The sequence below is a fragment of the Caretta caretta genome, chromosome 1 (genome assembly GCF_965140235.1).
Source record: "Caretta caretta isolate rCarCar2 chromosome 1, rCarCar1.hap1, whole genome shotgun sequence".
Classification (NCBI taxonomy): Eukaryota; Metazoa; Chordata; order Testudines; family Cheloniidae; genus Caretta; species Caretta caretta.
In genome coordinates, this window is record NC_134206.1 from 212,258,404 (window position 1) to 212,279,005 (window position 20,602).

A 20,602-nucleotide genomic window follows, 5' to 3' on the forward strand; every position below is an offset into this window, starting at 1 on the left:
AAAACATTGTTGCGGGTGGTTCTGGGTACTGTCGTCAGGCCCTCCCTCCATGAAAGCAACGGCAGACAATCGTTTTGCGCCTTTTTTCCTGAGTTACCTGTGCAGGCGCCATACCATGGCAAGCATGGAGCCCGCTCACCTCACTGTCACCGTACGTCTCCTGGGTGCTGGCAGACGTGGCTGCATTGCTACACAGCAGCAACCCATTGCCTTGCGGCAGCAGATGGTGCAATAGGCCTGGTAGCCATCGTTGTCATGTCCGAGGTGCTCCTGGCCGCCTCGGTAAGGTCGGTCAGGAGCGCCTGGGCAGACATGGGCGCAGGGACTAAATTAGGAGTGACTCGAGCAGGTCATTCTCTTTAGTCCTGCCGGCAGTCCTATTGTACTGTCTTATAGCGAGCAGGCAGGAGATGAGGATAGCTAGCAGTCCTACTGTACCGTCTGCTGCCAGCCAAAGATGTAAAAGATAGATGGAGTGGATCAAAACAAGAAATAGACCAGATTTGTTTTGTATTCATTTGCTCCCCCCTCTCCCCGTCAGTGAAATCAACAGCTGACAATTGTTCCAGTGAGGTCTGTCAGGGGCACCTTGAAAAGTTTAATAGAGATTGAGTCCTGCCTGAAATACCAGGGGGAGGGATAGCTCAGTGGGTTGAGCATTGGCCTGTTAAACCCAGGGTTTTGAGTTCAATCCTTGAAGGGGCCATTCTGTATACCAGTTGTTTTTGTTTCTCCTTGATGTAAAGCCACCCCCTTTGTTGATTTTAATTCCCTGTAAGCCAACCCCCCTGTAAGCCATGTCATCAGTTGCCCCTCCCTCCATCGGAGCAACAGCAGACAATCATTCCACACCTTTTTTCTGTGCAGACACCATATCATGGCAAGCATGGAGCCCGCTCAGATCACTTTGGCAATTAGGAGCACATTAAACACCATGCGCATTATCCAGCAGTATATGCAGCACCAGAACCTGGCAAAGCAAAACCGGGCGAGTAGGCGACATCAGCGCAGTGACGAGAGGGATGAGGACATGGACACAGACTTTTCTCAAAGCACAGGCCCTGGCAATGTGGGCATCATGGTGCTAATGGGGCAGGTTCATCCGGTGGAACGCTGATTCTGGGCCCGGGAAACAAGCACAGACTGGTGGGACCACATAGTGTTGCAGGTCTGGGACGATTTCCAGTGGCTGCGAAAATTTTGCATGCGTAAGGGCACGTTCATGGAACTTTGTGACTTGCTTTCCCCTGCCCTGAGGTGCAAGAATACCAAGATGAGAGCAGCCCTCACAGTTGAGAAGCGAGTGGCAATAGCCCTGTGGATGCTTGCAACGCCAGACAGCCAGTCAGTCGGGAATCAATTTGGAGTGGGCAAATCTACTGTGGGGGCTGCTGTGATGCAAATAACCAACACAATCAAAGATCTGCTGATATCAAGGGTAGTGACCCTGGGAAATGTACAGGTCATAGTGGATGGCTTTGCTGCAATGGGATTCCCTAACTGTGGTGGGGCTATAGACGGAACCCATATCCCTATCTTGGCACCGGAGCACCAAGCCGGCAAGTACATAAACTGCAAGGGGTACTTTTCAATAGTACTGCAAGCACTGGTGGATCACAAGGGACATTTCACCAACATCAATGTGGGATGGCCGGGAAAGGTACATGACGCTCGCATCTTCAGGAACTCTGGTCTGTTTCAAAAGCTGCAGGAAGGGACTTTATTCCCAGACCAGAAAATAACCGTTGGGGATGTTGAAATGCCTATAGTTATCCTTGGGGACCCAGCCTACCCCTCAATGCCATGGCTCATGAAGCCTTACACAGGCAGCCTGGACAGTAGTCAGGAGCTGTTCAATTACAGGCTGAGCAAGTGCAGAATGGTGGTAAAATGTGCATTTGGACATTTAAAAGCGCGCTGGCGCAGTTTACTGACTCGGTTAGATCTCAGCGAAACCAATATTCCCACTGTTATTACTGCTTGCTGTGCGCTCCACAATATCTGTGAGAGTAAGGGGAAGACATTTATGGTGGGGTGGGAAGTTGAGGCAAATCGCCTGGCCGCTGGTTACACACAGCAAGACACCAGGGTGATTAGAAGAGCACAGGAGGGCGTGGTGCGCATCAGGGAAGCTTTGAAAACCAGTTTCATGACTGGCCAGGCTACGGTGTGAAAGTTCTGTTTGTTTCTCCTTGATGAACACCCCCCCCGCCTTGGTTCACTCTGCTTCCATGGAAGCAAACCACCCTCCCCTCCTTTCTTCGATCACTGCTTGCAAAGGCAATAAAGTCATTGTTGCTTCACATTCATGCATTCTTTATTAATATTTATTAATTTATTAATATAATATTTATTCATCACACAAATAGGAGGATAACTGCCAAGGTAGCCTGGGAGGGGTCGTGGAGGAGGGAAGCACTGGGAGGAGTGGTGGAGGAGGGAAGGACAAGGCCACACAGCATTTTAAAAGTTTAAAACGTTAAAACTTATTGAATGCCAGCCTTCTGTTGCTTGGGCAATTCGCTGGGGTGGAGCGGCTGGGTGACCGGAGGCCCCCACACCACGTTCTTGGGCATCTGGGTGAGGAGGCTATGGAACTTGGGGAGGAGGGCGGTTGGTTACACAGGGGCTGTAGCAGCAGTCTGTGCTTCTGCTGACTTTCCTGCAGCTCAGCCATATGCTGGAGCATATGAGTTTGATCCTCCAGCAGCCTCAGCATTGAATCCTGCCTCCTCTCATCAAGCTACCGCCACCTTTCAGCTTCAGCCCTCTCTTTAGCCTTACTCTCACTTACTCTCTTCAGCCCGCCACCTCTCCTCCCGGTCATTTTGTGCTTTCCTGCACTCTGACATTGTCTGCCTCCACACATTCGTCTGTGCTCTGTCAGTGTGAGAGGACAGCATGAGATCAGAGAACATTTCATCGCGAGTGTGGTTTTTTTCGCCTTCTAATCTTCACTAACCTCTGTGAAGGAGAAGATCCTGTGATCCTTGAAACACATGCAGCTGGTGGAGAAAAATAAAAGGGACAGTGGTATTTAAAAAGACACATTTTATAGAACAATGGGTACACGCTGTCACGGGGTAAACCTTGCTGTTAATATTACATACATAGCACATGTGCTTTCGTTACAAGGTCACATTTTGCCTCCCCCCACCACGTGGCTAACCCCTCACCCCTCCCCACTCCCTGTGGCTAACAGCAGGGAACATTTCTGTTCAGCCACAGGCAAACAGCCCAGCAGGAACGGGCACCTCTGAATGTCCCCTTAAGAAAAGCACCCTATTTCAACCAGGTGACCATGAATGATATCACTCTCCGGAGGATAACACAAAGAGATAAACAATGGATGATGTTTGAACGCTAGCAAACATACACTGCAATGCTTTCCGACTATGTGCTACTGGCCTGGCGTGGTAAAGTGTCCTATCATGGTGGACGGAATAAGGCTGCCCTCCCCAGAAACCTTTTGCAAAGGCTTTGGGAGTACATCCAGGAGAGCTTTATGGAGATGTCCCTGGAGGATTTCCACTCCATCCCCAGACACGTGAACAGACTTTTCCAGTAGCTATACTGGCCACGAATGCCAGGGCGAATTAATCATTAAACACGCTTGCTTTTAAACCATGTATACTATTTAAAAAGGTACACTCACCAGAGGTCCCTTCTCCACCTGGCAGGTCTGGGAGGCAGCCTTGGGTGGGTTCAGGGGGTACTGGCTCCAGGTCCAGGGTGAGAAACAGTTCCTGGCTGTCGGGAAAACTGGTTTCTCCGCTTGCTTGCTGTGAGCTATCTACAACCTCATCATCATCATCTTCCTCATCCCCAAAACCTGCTTCTGTGTTGCCTCCATCTCCATTGAAGGAGTCAAACAACACGGCTGGGGTAGTGGTGGCTGAACCCCCTAAAATGACATGCAGCTCATCATAGAAGCAGCATGTTTGGGGCTCTGACCCGGAGCAGCCGTTTGCCTCTCTGGTTTTCTGGTAGGCTTGCTTCAGCTCCTTAAGTTTCATGCAGCACTGCTTCAGGTCTTTGTTATGGCCTCTGTCCTTCATGCCCTTGGAGATTTTGACAAATGTTTTGGCATTTTGAAAACTGGAAAGGAGTTCTGATAGCACGGATTCCTCTCCCCAAGCAGCGATCAGATCCTGTACCTTCTGTTTGGTCCATGTTGGAGCTCTTTTGTGATTCTGGGACTCCATCATGGTCACCTCTGCTGATGAGCTCTGCACTCACCTGCAGCTTGCCATGCTGGCCAAACAGGAAATAAAATTCAAAAGTTCGCGGGCCTTTTCCTTGTCTATCTGGCCAGTGCATCTGAGTTGAGAGTGCTGTCCAGAGCCGTCACAATGGAGCACTCTGGGATAGCTCCTGGAGGCCAATACCGTCTAATTGCATCCACAGTACCCCATATTCAACCCGGCAAGGCCGATTTCAGCGCTATTCCCCTTGTCGGGGGTGGAGTAAGGAAATCGATTTTAAGATCCCTTTAAGTCGAAAAAAAGGGCTTCGTCGTGTGGACGGGTGCAGGGTTAAATTGATTTAATGCTGCTAAATTTGACCTCAAGTCCTAGTGTAGACCAGGGCTCAGACACTCCAGTCAGCTACAGCACAGACCAAGAGGTTGGGCCACACCCTCCTGCAGTGCACAGAAACTAAGATTCACTTTGCTCATTTGTTTCTTAGTTAACAGGGACTTTCCCAGCACCCAATATTTAGTCTTTCTGGGATCCTAAACCCCAGATAAATCCATTTTACTCTGTATAAAGCTTATACAGGGTAAACTCATAAATTGTCTGCCCTCTATAACACTGATAGAGAGATATGCACAGCTGTTTGCTCCCCCAGGTATTAATTACCTACTCTGGGTTAATTAATAAGCAAAAGTGATTTTATTAAATATAAAAAGTAGGATTTAAGTGGTTCCAAGTAATAACTGACAGAACAAAGTAAGTTGCCAAGCAAAATAAAACAAAACATGCAAGTCTAAGCCTAATATAGTACAAAACTAAATACAGGTAAATCTCACCCTCAGAGATGTCCCAATAAGCTTCTTTCACAGTCTAGACTCCTTCCTAGTCTGGGCCCAATCCTTTTCAGACCAATGTTGTGGTTTGTGACCTGGGTCCAGCAATCATTCACACCCCCTTAGTTATAGTCCTTTGTCCCAGTTTCTTTCAAGCATCTCTTTGGGGTGGAAAGGCCATCTCTGGAGCCAGCTGAAGATAAAATGGAGAGGCTTCCAGGGCCTTTTATATTCTTTCTCTTGTGGGTGGAAACCCCTTTGTTCTTCTGAGCAAAATTATAGCAACAAGATTGAGTTTGTAGTCACCTGGGCAAGTCACATGTCCATGAATGATTCAGCTTTTGGCAAGCCGAAGCCATTGTTTACATTAGATGGAATGTTCCCAGGAAAGCTCAGATGTGGTATGTCGTCTCTCTAAGTCCATTGTCAGTTAAGTGTTTCTTGATTGGGCACTTACTCAGAATAGTCCTTTCTCTAGAAGCTGATCAAATGCTTCACTGGTGCTACTTAGAATCAGACATATTGAGATACAAGTACATTGCCAATATTCATAACTTCAAATACAAAAATGATACACACATACAGACAGCATAATCATAACCAGAAAATTAGGACCTGTCCATAGACACCTTATTTGACCTCCTTTGTACAAGATTTGGAGCAACTATATGACTTTAGTTGCAAAAATGATCTAGACGGTCACAGTTCATGTCAATAACGTCACACCCTTGTTGCCAAGAAGGCAAATGGCATATTGGGCTGCATTAGTAGTAGCATTGCCAGCAGATCGAGGGAACTGGTGAGGTCACAGCTGGATTATTGCATCCAGTTTTGGGCCCGCCACTACAGAAAGGATGGGGACAAATTGGAGAGTCCAGCGGAGGGCAACAAAAACAATTAGGGGGCTGGGGCAGATGATTTATGAGGAGAGGCTGAGGGAACTGGGCTTATTTAGTCTGCAGAAGAGAAAAGTGTGTGGGGGGGGTGGGATTTGATAGCAGCCTTCCACTACCTGAAGGGGGGCTCCAAAGAGGATGGAGCTAGGCTGTTCTCAGTGGTGGCAGATGACGGAACAAGGAGCAATGGTCTCAAGTTGCAGTGGGGGAGGTCTAGGTTGGATACTAGGAAAAACTATTTCACTAGGAGGGTGGTGAAGCACTGGAATGGGTTACCTAGGGAGGTGGTGGAATCTCCATCCTTAGAGGTTTTTAAGGCCTGGCTTGACAAAGCCCTGGCTGGGATGATTTAGTTGGTGTTGGTCCTGCTTTGAGCAGTGGGTTGCACTACATGACCTCCTGAGGTCTCTTCCAACCCTAATCTTCTATGATTCATAGCAGAAGGTGATTAAAGGCCCTGCACACGTGCACAACTGCAACTCCCAGGGTGGACTTCCCAACTCCAAACTGATTTGCAGCTGATCAGTAGCAATATGGAGTTGCCAGCATCCACAAAATGATCACCACTTGCTTCACCACCGTGAGCTCTCAATTTGGTGTCCTTCTCCCGAAGCCGTGGGTGAGCTCTGCACACAATTCAAGGAAGGTGGCTTTGCACATCCGTAAATTCTGCAGCCACTGCTCGTCATCCCATACTTGCATCATTATGCAATCCCACCACTCGGTGCTTGTTTCCCGAGCCAAATAACAATTGTCCACCATGTGCAACTGCTCTGTGAATGCCAACATCAATCTTGAATTGTTTCTGTTCATGGCACACAGCAGGGCAGGCACCACAGTGTCATTAGCAGATTTGCAGCTCGTGAAATACTGCAGGATCAGCCACATTGTGTTCATAACACTCATCATAAGACTAGTGAGCTGTGCAAGATCCATGCTTTCAGACACAGATCGCTGGCGCACAGTTTACAGGGGCAGTTAAAAAACGTTGTGAAGCTTAGTTGGAAGCCCTTGGAATTATGAGATGAAAAAATTGCATCATGGGGTGGTGGTGATCCCACCCCCATGACGCACTGTAATCCATTCCTAACACTCCAACTGACAGAAGGTAGTTACCTCCTGCGCACTGCTCTCTCTGTTGGTGCTACAGCACCAACTGTGGATGCACTCCGCCAGCACAAGGCGCATTGTGTGAACATGTACAAGTTGTGTAATTACAGTGGCTTATGACTGTTGATGTAAGTTAAGTCAACTTAACCCTGTAGTGTAGACATGGCCTAATTAGCTATATAGTAGGGGTGGCCAAACTTACTGACCTTCTGAGCCACATATGACAACTTCAGAAGTTTGAGAGCTGGCGCACACCTGCCAGGGCTTGGGGCTTCAGGCCCATGAGAAGCCCCTGCTCCTGCTGAAGCCCCGAGACCCCTCTCGCCGCTGGGCAGAAGCCCCTACCCTACCACCCTGCTGCAAGGTAAAGGTCCTAAGCTCTCCCCCTGCCCCCAGTCTGGTAGGTGGAGAATGGGGGGGACATGGGGGGCTCCGCGAGCCACACTTTAACTGTAAAAGAGCCACATGCGCAAAAGATGACTATCCAAAGATGGGCACTTTACATACACCACAGGGTAGGTAGTGCAGACACTGCACAAAACCCCACTATGATTCAGGAATCCCTATGGAAAGTAGGAATGCCTGATGAATACCGCCTACCTCCACAGCAGTCTCCCATTAAGGATGCTGCCCCATTTGATCCTTCTAAGCCTGAGGGAGTATGGTTCACTGATGGCAGTGCCAGGCTGGTTAAAGGAAAATGGAAGGGAAAAGCTGCAGCAGTGCCTGCAGACACCTCTGCAGCACCCCTAACTGCTGAAATTGATGGGTCAGCACAACTTGCAGAATTGGCTGCAATTAAACTGGCCTGTGAAGCAGGAGCCACCGCAGTATATACGGACTCCTATGCGGTATGGGCAGGTGCCACTCAGTGGATCACTAACTGGAAAAATAACCACTGGGAAATAGGAGGTAAACCAGTCTGGGGACTGGAATACTGGAAGTGGTTATATCAGCATGCCCTGCAACAACCCCTGTCTATAGGACATGTCTCAGCTCATCAGAGGAATAATACCCCAGCTGCACAGTTAAACAATTTAGCCGATGCAGCTGCCCAGCTCTTTACCACACAAATAGAATGGGAACGCTTATATTCATGGTTACATGATAATTTAGGACACACAGGAAGTGATGAGTTAGTGCGGCAAGCACATATCAGGGGGTGGCCTATCACCCACAGACAGGCTAGAGACCTGGTGCAAGCCTGCGCTATTTGTGCTGAGACTAGAAAACATATAGCAGAAGGACAAAGGTTTGCCAGGCTAAGAGATGGAAAAACACTATGGGCAACCTGGCAGGTCGACTATGTCGGACCACTGCCCACTACAAGGCAGAGGTGGAAATACATCTTGACTGGGGTAGAAATTGTTTCAGGAATTGGTTTTGCATATCCAACCCGATTGGCAACAGGGTTGTCCACAGTTATGGGACTAAACCGCTTAACAGCAATTGTCCCAATGCCTCAAGAAATCCAATCAGATAATGGTTCGCATTTTAAGAATAAACTTGTAAGGGAATGGACCCTTAACCATGGAGTCCAATGGACCTTCCACCTTCCATATCGACCTCAATCTAATGGCATGGTCGAGCGCTGGAATGGGTTGCTAAAGAATCACTTGAAGCCTACTGATGGCACATGGGGAGACAGACTGGACGAAGTGGTGCAGAGATTAAACAACAGACAGACTCCTACAGGAAGTCCAATCAGCAGGGGATTCTTCCCTACAGGGAAAGCTATCTCCCCTGCCAGAACACCACTGCACAGTTCCAAGTATGCTCCCGGAGACACTGTTGTGATTAAACACCCAGCCCTGGGAACCTTTACCTGCGTTTTGCACACCTATAAAGAGAAAGGTGTATGGAGTGCCTTAAATGCTGATAAAAGGCTAATAACCATTACAGAGGCTTGGATCGCATCCAAGACCGGATGACCATGTGATTTATTGCAGGAATGGTCCCATGGTTCCGAGCAACCTGCCAGCTAACCTGTCAGCAAAATGGACCATGCAGCAGACCTGTTTGATCACTAGAGACTACTATGGACTGTTGATATATTTGCCATTACTTATAATAGCAGGTGTAATTTTTGCTTTTGGTTTTAAAATAAGTTTTTAGCTAGAACACGACCCACCAGAGATATGTTCCTGCAAGCCCTCATGATCCTTCTGTTGGCTCCAGTCACCTTGGCAATACCAGAACATCCTCTTCAGGGAGCAATCCAAACCATCGCCTCAGCTGCTGGTGCTACAAATTGCTGGATGTGCACCTTGCTAGATTCAACCAATGGACTGGGAATTGAATTTGTACCACTACATGCAGTGGCTGAGAATGGACAAACCTCATGGATGCAATGGTTAGCTCAACACTTGGGATTTTCCCTCTCCCCGTTTTTACATTTGGTTGTGAATACTGTTTTAACCATTTTAATTATTGTAATTGTTTTTTGTGTAACTTTATGTATTATGAAGCGTTTGATTCAAACTCCTCTTTCCTCCACGCAAATCAGATACCTAGAGCTAAAAAGGGATCCTAACCAATTCCGCGAACCCTCATCCTCTAATTTGGTTGTTGGGTATTTCTAGATTTCCCCAAGGAGGGCAAGAGGTGCTGGCATCACCGCCACCTTGCAATCTGGGATGTAGTGTGGTGCATCAGGGGGTGGAATGTAGCCAGACAGCCAGCCCCCCCACCCCCACCCCTCAGACCAGCATTGCTGGAAACACAGGAGGAAGCCGGAACAGGGCACTTAACATATATTCCAGCACAGCCTTTGAAGCTGTGAAAAGCACAGGTGTGCTGCTACAATGTGCCTCTGGGAACAGATACAACGATTAAGCTCACAGCAGGCAGAGGCCCTGTGACAGACATGGCTCTTAGCCCCTACTAAACAGCGTGATGCACACACACCAACATCCTAGGTGGGAAAATATTTACCCTGATAAAAGAAATGTCCAGTAAACTACACTTGCGAAAGCTGGTGTCACCCAGACAGACCAGCCTCAATTTGGCATAAGAAAGGAGAAAGAGAATAAAGGAGTACAGAGGTATAAGTAGGGGACCTACAGCACCATGATTTTTGAGTGCTTTTCACTATCTATCTGCTGGTCAGATAAGTGACCGCCTCCCAAGGCTTCTGCAGCTAAGAGGGTCCCTACGCCTTGTCCCTTATTCGTCTTTCCGCGGAATTGAGTGACCGATCCTGGCTTGGCACCGCTGGAATCGAGAGATGCAAGGAGGGTAAGAAGCACCCACACCTGATCTCCTACCTTTAGTGTACACATATTTTGAAATAGAGCTCTATACTTTGTTTTCTTTCTTTGGGATTGTGGCTTCAGTTTTGTAACTTGTTTGTGTGTGTAACATCTCTACATTTAAATAAGTAGGCACTAGCAATTTTGTAACCACATGATTAGAATCTAGCTTAATAAATTTTGGTAACCATTTGTGCATAAGCCTGACTTGTTTTCTCTGGTTTACTGTAAAGCAGCCAACACAATTAAAGAACCTCAGCCGTTTTGGCTCTAAAGCCTGGCCATTAGGTGAGAGTACTAAGAGCCTAGCGTTGAGTTGTGCCGCCTCCACGGGGCAAACTCTTGGGGCACCTGTCAGTCAATCCTGGCTGCCCGCTGCGAAGGAGCTCTGAGCTCTAGCAGTTAAAGTCACGGGTGTGGAGAGGCTCTTAGTGCTGCCATTGGGGCACCTGTCAGTCAGTATTGACTGCCCGCTGCGAAGGAGCTCTGAGCTCTAGCAGTTAAAGTCACGGGTGGTTAGGACCTTGGGGCATCCGTCAGCCTAGCCCGGGCTGCCCGCCGCGAAGGGACAGTGCGTCCTAGCGGTTAAAGTCACGGATGGTATAAACGGGCATAGCTGGCACCTCACCAAATATCCTTGGCCGTCGGCTAACAGAAATTGGCACCCCTGATATATAGTCTTTCAAATGACTAGGCAACTCCATAGCTTTTCCACTTCATATCGCTCCCCCTGATTCCCTTTCTTCACCTGCTGTTTTCTCTCAGGAGATTTCTGTGCCATTAGATTTCTGGCATCATCTTTGCCAGTTCACAGGAGTCACCAGTAGAGGAATTTCCCTCAGTTACCACCAATTGCCCCTGCATTAATGTCCTTGTGGTGGGTTCTCACCCAGATTACCCTTGAGAGCACCTGCTACCTGATTGCATTTAGGAAACAATGGTTGTGGTGGTAGCATTGTCCTTGTATTTCTGCCATGTATGACCTGGGTGCTACTCTTTGCGCAGATCTTCCTGCCCTCCATCTCTTGTCTGAGTCATTTAGTGCTTGTTCTCTAAGTCTTTGTCTTCACTGCAAAAAAAGTTGTTTTTACAGCAAGACAGCTAACTCAAAATTGCTATCTCAACATAAAATCCAAGTGGAGAGAAGGCATTGTACCTTTACCTCAGTGGAGCTAGTTGAGGCTAACCATGTATACACCCACACCCTGGGGTGACCTGGGCTAGCTCCACTGAGGTAAAAATTACAGGGCTTCTCTCCACCAGGGCTTTACATTGAGATAGTGATCTTGAGTTTGTTGTCTCGATGTAGAAATAAACCTATTTTTTACCGTGTCAACATAGCTTTACTAGCTGCCCTTTCTGGAGTTCAGGGATGTCAAATACAGTCAGATAATCTCAGTTTGGTGCAGATCAGTGCCATAATTTGAGCCACAGCTGTCTGCAAAACTGTTATAAGAACACTATCCACAACAACAACAAAATTAATAATGGTTTCTTTTTTTCTGGGGTGTTGACCCCTTGACTAAATAACCCCAAATTTGCACCACCCATGTTTGTATCCTCTGCAAACTTTATCAGCAATGATTTTATATTTTCTTCCAATTTGTTGATAGAAATATTATAGTTCACCCAAGAATTGATCCCTGTGAGACCCCACCAGACATAGCCTCATTCAATTATTATTCCCCATTTAAAATGCTCTATTGAAATCTATCAGTTAGCCAGTGTACAATCCATTTAATATATGCCATATTGATTTTATAGTATGCTAATTTTTAGCAAGTGTCATGTGGTACTAAGCCTTACAGAAGTTAAAGTATATTACAGCCAATCTCCCAAATTTCTAATCTCAATATTGAGTTCCTTGGATAAGGCCTATTTTCCATAAAACATGTTGATTGTATTAATTATACTTCCTTTCTTTGTTCTGATTACTTTGAGTCCTTTCTCCCCCTACAGTTTGTCTTGGGTCTGTCTCAGTTGTTGTGAACCATCTGTGTGGGAGGAGGCAGTTTTCTGGTGCACTGAGATGATAGTTTTCAGAGTAGCAGCCGTGTTAGTCTGTATCCGCAAAAAGAAAAGGAGTACTTGTGGCACCTTAGAGACTAAATTTGTTAGTCTCTAAGGCGCCACAAGTACTCCCTTTCTTTTTGAGATGATAGTGTGTCTGTACGTTAAATTCTCCTACACCCTTGGACAAACAGATTGGGGAGAGGCAGGTCTGGGACAAGGAAATAGGTGACAAAGAACTGAGCTGATAATGGGCAGCATGATACCTGACAATCCGTGAGCACTAGCCAAATGGCTGTGACACACAGCCTTTGAAAGGGAAGCTTGTGTGAAGCCCTTTGGAGCTGATTCCCAAGAGACAGTGAAAATGGAAGCTCAAAGACATGCAGAGTAGCGCAAGACAGAAAACAAGTGCTAAGATGTTCTTGAGGATCCAGTGGGGAAAAGGAATCAGGCCATTTCACAGCCAGTCTAGCCTTTTCATATGTATCCCTGTAATGGGGGGAACTGCAGCACTTCTAGGGAGATCTGAGGGCATCAGATAATGAAACAGGGCACTTGTCCTATCAGACATTACCTCTCACATGCCCTCATGTGGTGGGTACAATCCCCTCCCCAGTCTGAAGAGGGAGACACTGAGGCACAGAGGTGAAAGGACTTTACCACAGGATTCCATTGTGACTCATTGGCTGAGCTGCCCATAGAACCTAGGAGTTCTGACTCCCAGTCCCTCCACCCCTCTTCTACTCTATTAGACTCCTTAACCAGGTTATATTCCAAGCATCAGGTGTAAAAGACTTGGATCCAGAAATTCACATTTTGGCTTCCAGATCCCACACTTGGGCTGGATGTTCCTTCTAGCTCCTCCAGTTTATTAACTGAACACCATGCAGGTTATTCTCTATGCCAGTGGTGGGCAAAGTATGGTCTGGGGGCCACATCCGACCCTCCAGACGTTTTAATCCGGCCCTCGAGCTCCCGCCGGGAAGTGGGGTCCGGGACTTGCCCTTCTTTGGTGCTCCAGTCAGGGAGCGGGGTCAGGGTCTTGCCCCACTCCACATGGCTCCCAGAGGCAGCAGCATTTCCCACCTCTGGCTCCTACGTGTAGGGGCAGTCAGAGGGCTTCACATGCTGCCCCCACCCCAAGCACTGCCCCTGCAGCTCCCATTGGCTGGGAACTGCAAACAATGGGAGCTGCAGGGGTGGTGCCTGTGGACAGGGCAGCATGCAGAGCTGCCTGGCCGCACCTCCACATGGGAGCCAGAGGGGGATATGCTGCTGTTTCTGGGAGCTGCTTGAGGTACGCGCCGCCCGGAGCATGTCCCCCTGAACTCCTCCCATGCCCCAACCCCCTCCCCCAGCCCTGATCTCCCTCCTGCCCTCCTAACTCCTCGGTCCCAGCCTGGAGCAACCTCATAACCTCGTGCTGTAGCTATGCCAGCATAACCCCATAGCCTGGACACAGCCTACAGCTATGGAAGGAGTTTTTCCTTTGCTGTAGGACCACCACTTCCTTGAGCAGCAGTAGCTAGGTTGATGGAAGCATTCTTCCATAGATCTAGCTATGTCTACACCAGGTGATAGGTCAGCATAGCTACAGTATTAAAGAGTGTAGACTTTTCACTTCCCTTAGTGCCACAGCTCCGTCGACCTAAATTTTAAGTGTAGACCAGACCTAAGTGTCAGTGATGGCCCTGGTCTCCTTGGCCCTCTCCCATTGTTGTTCTGATCCACTCCTCCCCAGGGGCTTCACTCTGAGCTTGAGAAGATTTTAGGGGAAAAGATTTCATAGGGGAAAATTACAACCTCTCAGAACTTTTTTCCATTTTATTTATTTTCAAAGGGAGCAAATTTTAAGACCCTGTTTAAAAAATATTTCCCAAAAAACAACTGGTAGAAAAAATTATCATCGATTCCTTGTATCACTTAAAATTAAAAACGAACAAGAACTGTTCAGTACAGAATTAAAATGTTGCTGGGAACTTTATCGCCTGTCTGTAATTAACAGACAAGATCAGGGTCTTCCTCCACGCTTCACCCAAACGCCAGGCTTTTTTTTTTCCTGCTCAGTCACTGTGACTTAGAATTTTACAGTCAGGGAGGATGTGAAGATTAATTAATTAGTTAATGTTTGTAAGTCACTGTATAGATGGCAAAAGCTAGATAAGTGCTGAGCACTCTTATAAGTTTTCATTTTAAATTTCTTTGTTTTTTTAACCCTGTTCTCTCCCATAGAAAGGCAGATTCAAAAAAGGGGCCCTGGACAGATTATCAGGGACTAGGAGGACTTCTTGGCTCTATTCCCTGCTCTGGAAGAGAAGTTGGAAGATCTCCAGAAGGGGACTGGAAGACAGGACTCCTGGTTTCTAGTCCTACCTCAGAGGACAGAAGGGCTGAACCAGCATTACAAGTTCAAAGCTTCTTGAACATTGGTTTATTGTACCCCAGTTTGTCTATTATAGACAGGCCCTTCACATCTGGGGTAACACAGGAGAAAAAGGTTAAGAAGCAGCTATCTTCTGGAATATCTCTCAAGCCCAGCAGTAAGCCCAAGGCATTAATAGCCAGCTTTGGCATAGGCGCTGACTTCCACTGTTCCCGGTGGGTGCTCGACCCCACCCCTACCCCTGTACCGCCCTCACCCCGCCCCCATTCCAACTCTTCCCCAAAGTCCCCACCCCCTTCCCGCCCCCATTCCACCCCCTTCCCCCAATTCCCCACCCCTGCCCCGCCTCCTCCCCTGAGCATGCTGTATACCCGCTCCTCCCCCCTCCCTCCTGGAAAGTCCTAAGCACGCCAAACAGCTATTTGGCGGTGGGAAGCGCTGGGAGGTAGGCAGAGGAGCAGGAGCATGCTCGGAGCGGGAGGAGATGGGGCAGGGGGTAAGGGGAAATTGGCTGCTGGTGGGTGCAGACCACCCACTAATTTTTTCCCTTGGGTGCTCCAGCCCCGGAACACCCACAGAGTTGGTGCCTGTGAGCTTTGGCATTCCAGTACCTGGAGTTATCTTGGAGTTATCAGTCACACCCAGTGTGGGATGGTCCTACTCTGGATGCTGGACCCTTGGGATCCATGCATTCACCAGCCCAACCTCCCCATATTTGGAGATGCTACTTTCTCCAGGGGGCCCTCAAAATCTCTACCAAAAGGTAAGGGGCAGACGGAGCTGAGGAAACAGCTGTCCCTCCCTGGCTGGCCCAGGAGGCAGTTCCCCTCAGGACAGTTCAGGGCTGATGTTTTATCTTTACCTGGGGGTTGGGGGCAGCTGGCTGCCTGGCAGAATCACCCCAGCCTGAGTGGAAAAGATGTCTGTCCAAGGGGAGTGGCCCAGAGATGGGGGGCCGGGACGGGGGAGCAAATCACCCTGGATCCAGGGCAGGATTATTCCATTCCTAGGGCTCCTTAGCTCCTACTTTCCCATGTGCTGGGGCTGAAGGCCCTTCCCTCAGGGAGATGGCTCCCCAGGCTCACAGACCCCTCCGTGCCAGGGGACAGCTCCTGAGCACCTTTCCCTTGGCTCAGTGGCACTTTGTTGCCCCAGACTGTCCCCTTCCCTTGCAGCTCACATCTCTGACCCCTGCAGCTTGTTTCTCAACAGCCTCCTGTCATCTTGGCTTTGCCGAGCACGCTGGATTTAGCTCGTGGAGCCTCATTGCAGAACTCGACCCCTCCAGCCCCTGAGTGTTTCTATGGTCCCCTGGCTCTTCTCTGAGTTCCTCTGTCTTTTGGGGCTTGAGATGCCCAGAGCCAAGACACCACAGATAGGTCCCATCTTCCTTTATGGAGGCGCCTCCAGGATTGCTGTCTGCACTATCCCATTGGAAATGTCTAGATTTGCTGCCCTCTCCCTGCCATCCTAGGCATCTCCCTCCATTGCACAGCTGAGGTTTGTATTATTTTCCCTGCCTGGACTAGAGAAATCTCATTCTATTTCTGCTTATGATTTTAATCTATTTAGATTCCCTTGGATTATTTCTCTGTCTTTGTTGTTGCTACTGGCTCTGGCAGTGGGTAATCTAGGGTGTTGGAGCATGTGTGTGGGCTGGCTAGCATGCTTGTGGGGATGAGACAGGGAGTCAGGATTCCTGGGTTCAATTTTTGGCTCAGTTGCTGGGCAACCTTCAGAATCCTGTCTCTATGCCTCATTTCATTAGGGTTGCTAGGTGTCCAGTTTTCGACCAGTACAACTGGTCAAAAAGGGACTCTGGTGGCTTCGGTCAGCACCACTATCTGGGCCATTAAAATTCCGGTTGGCTGCAGCAGGGCTGGCTCCTAGACGAACAGGTGACCGGGGGGCTCCACATGCTATCCTGACCCACAGGTGCTGCTCCCATTGACTGGGAACCATGGCCAATGGGAGCTGCGGGGATGGCGCCTGCGGATGGGGGCAGTGTGGGGAGCCCCCTGGCCACCCCTCCGCCTAGGAGCTGGAAAGACATGTCGCTGCTTCCCAGGAGCCGCCTGAGGTCAGCGCTGCCTGGAGGCTGCACCCCGAGGCCCCTTCCACACCCCAAACCCTGTCCCAGCTCAGAACCCCCTTATGCACCCAAAACTTCCTCCTGGAGCCTGCACCCCACACCCCCTCCCACACTCCAACCCCCTGCCCCAGCTTTGAGCCCCCTCCTGCACTCTGAACCCCTCGGCCCCAGCCAGGACCCCCCTCTTGCATCCCAAACCCCTCATCCCCGGCCCCATCCCAGAGCCCACACCCCTAGCAGAAGCCCTCATCTCCCTCCCATACCCCAACCCCTGCCCCAGCTCAGAGCCCCCTCCTGCACTCCAAACCCCTCGGCCCCAGCTGGGAGCCCCGTCCTTCACCCCAAACCCCTCGTCCCCGGCCCCATCCCAGAGCTCACACCCCCAGCTGGAGCCCTTACCCCCTCCTGTGCCCCAATCCCCTGCCCCAGTCCGAACCCCCTCCTGCACCCTGTACTGCTCATTTCTGGCTCCACCCCAGAGCTCACACCCCCAACCCATATCCTCTCCTGCATCCCAATCCCCTGCCCCCTCCTGTATCCCAAACCCCTCATCCTCAACCCCACCCCAGCCAAAGCCCTCACTCCCTCCTGTAACCCAACCCCTGCCCCAGCTCAGAGGCCCCTCCCGCACTCCAAACCCCTCATCCCCAGCCCCACCCCAGAGCCCACACCCCTTCCCACAACTCAACCCCTGCCCGAGCCTGGTGAAAATGAGCAAGTGAGGGTGGGGGAAGAGCGAGTTACAGAGGGAGGGGGGATGGAGTGAGTGGGGGCGGGGCCTCAGAAAAGGGACAGGGCAGAGGTGGGGCCTTGGGGAAGGGGTGGGGCAGGGGGTGGGAAAAGGGTGTTTGGTTTTCTGTAATTAGAAAGTTGGCAACCCTACATTTCATGGGTGCTGGGGGTGCTCCTGCATGCCCTGACTTGAAGTGGTTTCCATCATATACAGGGTTTACAATTTGGTTCAATGGCTCTCAGCACCCCCACTATACAAATTGTTCCAGCATCCCTGCCTCATTTTATGGATCATGCAAGTTCCCTCCCTGCTGGGAGGTTGTAAGGTTCATTAATTAGTGCCTGTAAAGTATCTTTGAAGATGTCACTTCAGCTGACCCTGTCATCAGGGTTCCAATTTGCTTTTCATTATCAACGCAGTTTTGACTCTCCTGTAACTTCCTCCAAAATTTCTTTTCTACTGCCAATTTCTCCTACATTTTGTACAGAGAGAGGTTTCATCTATGCTAGAAAACCGTACTGACTTAACTGGATTGATTTAAAAACTAATGATCAAATTAAGCTAAATCTATATACACAAGGCTGACCAATACAAGTGTGTTTACATGAGCAGTTTGCACTAGTTTCACAAGATCTATTTGAGTTAAACCAGTGCAACCTTCTAATCTAGTCAAGTGCTTTGATAAGGGGTATGAGAGTTGGTTTGTTTTTTGCTACTTTCAGAAAACAGTTTTTTTTAAGAGAGTTTGGGTCACAAATTCAGTCTGGCACCTTCCCATCAGGTTTGTGGGATACGAACACCTCTTAGTATGTTGTCAACCAAACTTGTGATCGCATCAAAAACCAATCTTTGGTTTATTTGACAAGCCTGTTTTCCACAAAACCATGTCAACTGACATTGCCATCCTCTAGTTCTTTACTGATTACATGCCCTGTCAGTCTTTCCATTATTTTCCCTGGGATCAGTGTTGGCATGGCTCATAATTACCTGGTTCATCTTATTTACCCTTTATAAATATGTCCACATTAGTTTTTTCAGTTCACTGGAATTTCCCCAGTGTTCCAAGATATGTTAAAAATCAACAATAACGGTTCAAAGAGCTCCTTGGACAATTCTTTGAATGCTCTTGGGTGCAAGTTACCCTGGCCCGCGGATATAAATATATTTAACTTTCGCGGTTGCTGTTTAACATCCTCACTAGTTACTGGTAAAGAGTATTCCATTATCACTGTGAGATATGAATACATCATTTAGCTTCTTCCCGGAAAAATATTTGACCAATTCTGCCTTTTCTGCATCATGATGGATAATTTTCCCATCCATATAGACTAGGAATTTGTTTGTTCCTGACATATTTAAAGCATTCCTTTTTATTGTCATTAATGGAACTGGACCCAGATTCCCCCCATCCCTCCTGATACCTTTAGCTTCCCTTATTGTCAACATTTTCTAATTGCTGATTTTTACTCATTACTTTCAGCTTTCCCATTTTGCCATTTTTAATATAAATGCCTTTTTAATTGCTTCTTTCACCTCCCTTTTTAACCAGTGAGAGTTTTTTTAAATCAAAGAATCCTTTCAGGATTGCAGAACTGTAGGGGGTTTGTTTGGTGGGGGAGACATCTAATAAAGCTTTTAATTCCAATGATCATTCAAATTTTTATGTTAAATATTTCCTTATGCTCAGTTTTGCTCATGATTGTTCTTAGCTTTGGGAAACTGGCCTTTTTAAAGCACTGAGGGCTTGTCTACATTACCCGCTGGATCAATGGGCAGCGATTGATCCAGCGGGGGTTGATTTATCGCGTCTAGTCTAGACATGCTAAATCGACCTCTCCGTCGATTCTGGTACTCCACCGGAGAGAGAGGCGCAGGCAGAGTCAATGGGGGAGCCTCAGCAGTCGACTCACTGCAGTGAAGACACCGCGGTGAGTAGATCTAAGTACATCGACTTCAGCTACGTTATTCACGTAGCTGAAGTTGCATAATTTAGATCAATTCCCCCCCCACACCCCAGTGTAGACCAGACCTGAGTATATATATTACTGGACAGGACTATATTCTATTTGCATATAGCAAATGTGCTCTGAGCTTGTATTACTTTGCCCCTCTCGTTCTGCCAGTGTTTCCAACTCACTCGCTATACCTTCTTCCATACTGCCTGCAAGGATTTCCTAATTTCTCTATGCCAGACCCCTGCCTTCTCCTCATTTCAGTCCCTCTTGCAAATCCGTTTCTTCTGTGAGGCCAAGAAACGCCACTAGCCTGCATCACTGTAATACCATCCCCAACCCACTTTAAAAGGGTCAGCCAAGGTGGAGGGAAAGGGGAGTCACTCCCGTTTTTACTTCTTTCCGGTGAATAATGATGGCCTGGAAGGGGTCTCTTGACCCCATAACCAAAGTGGAGTTTTTTTATTATTTTTATTTATTTGCTTGATTTTAGAAATCTCACAAATGTCAAATCTCATCTTTACTGAATTTGTTGGATGTCTCAGAAATGTGGATCAGGCACTTTTGCAGCCCTTCACTGAAGGGTCCGAGTATGAGATCTTTAACAGAGAACTTTTCTGCCAAGTGCACATTCAGGTTAAACAGACATGAACAAAAATCAAAAGTGTCAGAGCTGGTATAGGCACAAAAGTTGTACTGGTCTAACTAAAACTCGGTTTTTAAACTAGTGCAAACTCAGTTTACTTATGACAGTTTAGCCTGAGTCTATCTGGGCTTGTCTACACAGAAAGTGGAACAAAAATAAGCATATTGGTTGTAATTCACACCTTCAGTTATTTCTGTAGAAGTCTGAGTGGATGCTCTTCATTTGATTAAGGATGTCCTATTTCAATTACGTAACTTAAACTGGTAAATTTAATATAATAAAATTATAATAATTGTATTCTGAAATGAGTTTCCCCACCTTCCCTGTTACTCACCTAGTAAAAGATGTGAATTACAGCAGATTTCATTCTTTTGGTTCCCATTTGGATATAGACAAACCCTCTCTTTTCCTGGCCTTCTCTGTATGGCACAGCAGCAGTGACTTAACTAGAGATGTGAATTCAAAACAATATAATTAGACCAGCGCCAACACCAACA

The 20,602-nt window shown here is 48.0% G+C and overlaps 1 protein-coding gene across 2 annotated transcripts in view; it reads right to left on the bottom strand.

The window, feature by feature from the left end:
• Positions 1–2,313: 2,313 nt before the first annotated feature.
• The window catches only part of MLF2 (myeloid leukemia factor 2), a 28,255-nt gene continuing 9,966 nt past the window's right edge, over positions 2,314–20,602 (bottom strand). Inside the window, exons 9-10 of one of the 2 annotated variants that reach the window (XR_012665015.1) lie at positions 20,440–20,551; positions 2,314–3,005 (exon numbers count right to left, since the gene is read on the bottom strand). The gene's annotated coding sequence lies outside the window, so the exon portion shown is untranslated. Of the gene's footprint in view, positions 3,006–18,337; positions 20,552–20,602 lie in introns of those variants that run through there. The other variant, XR_007352754.2, reaches the window with a different exon arrangement.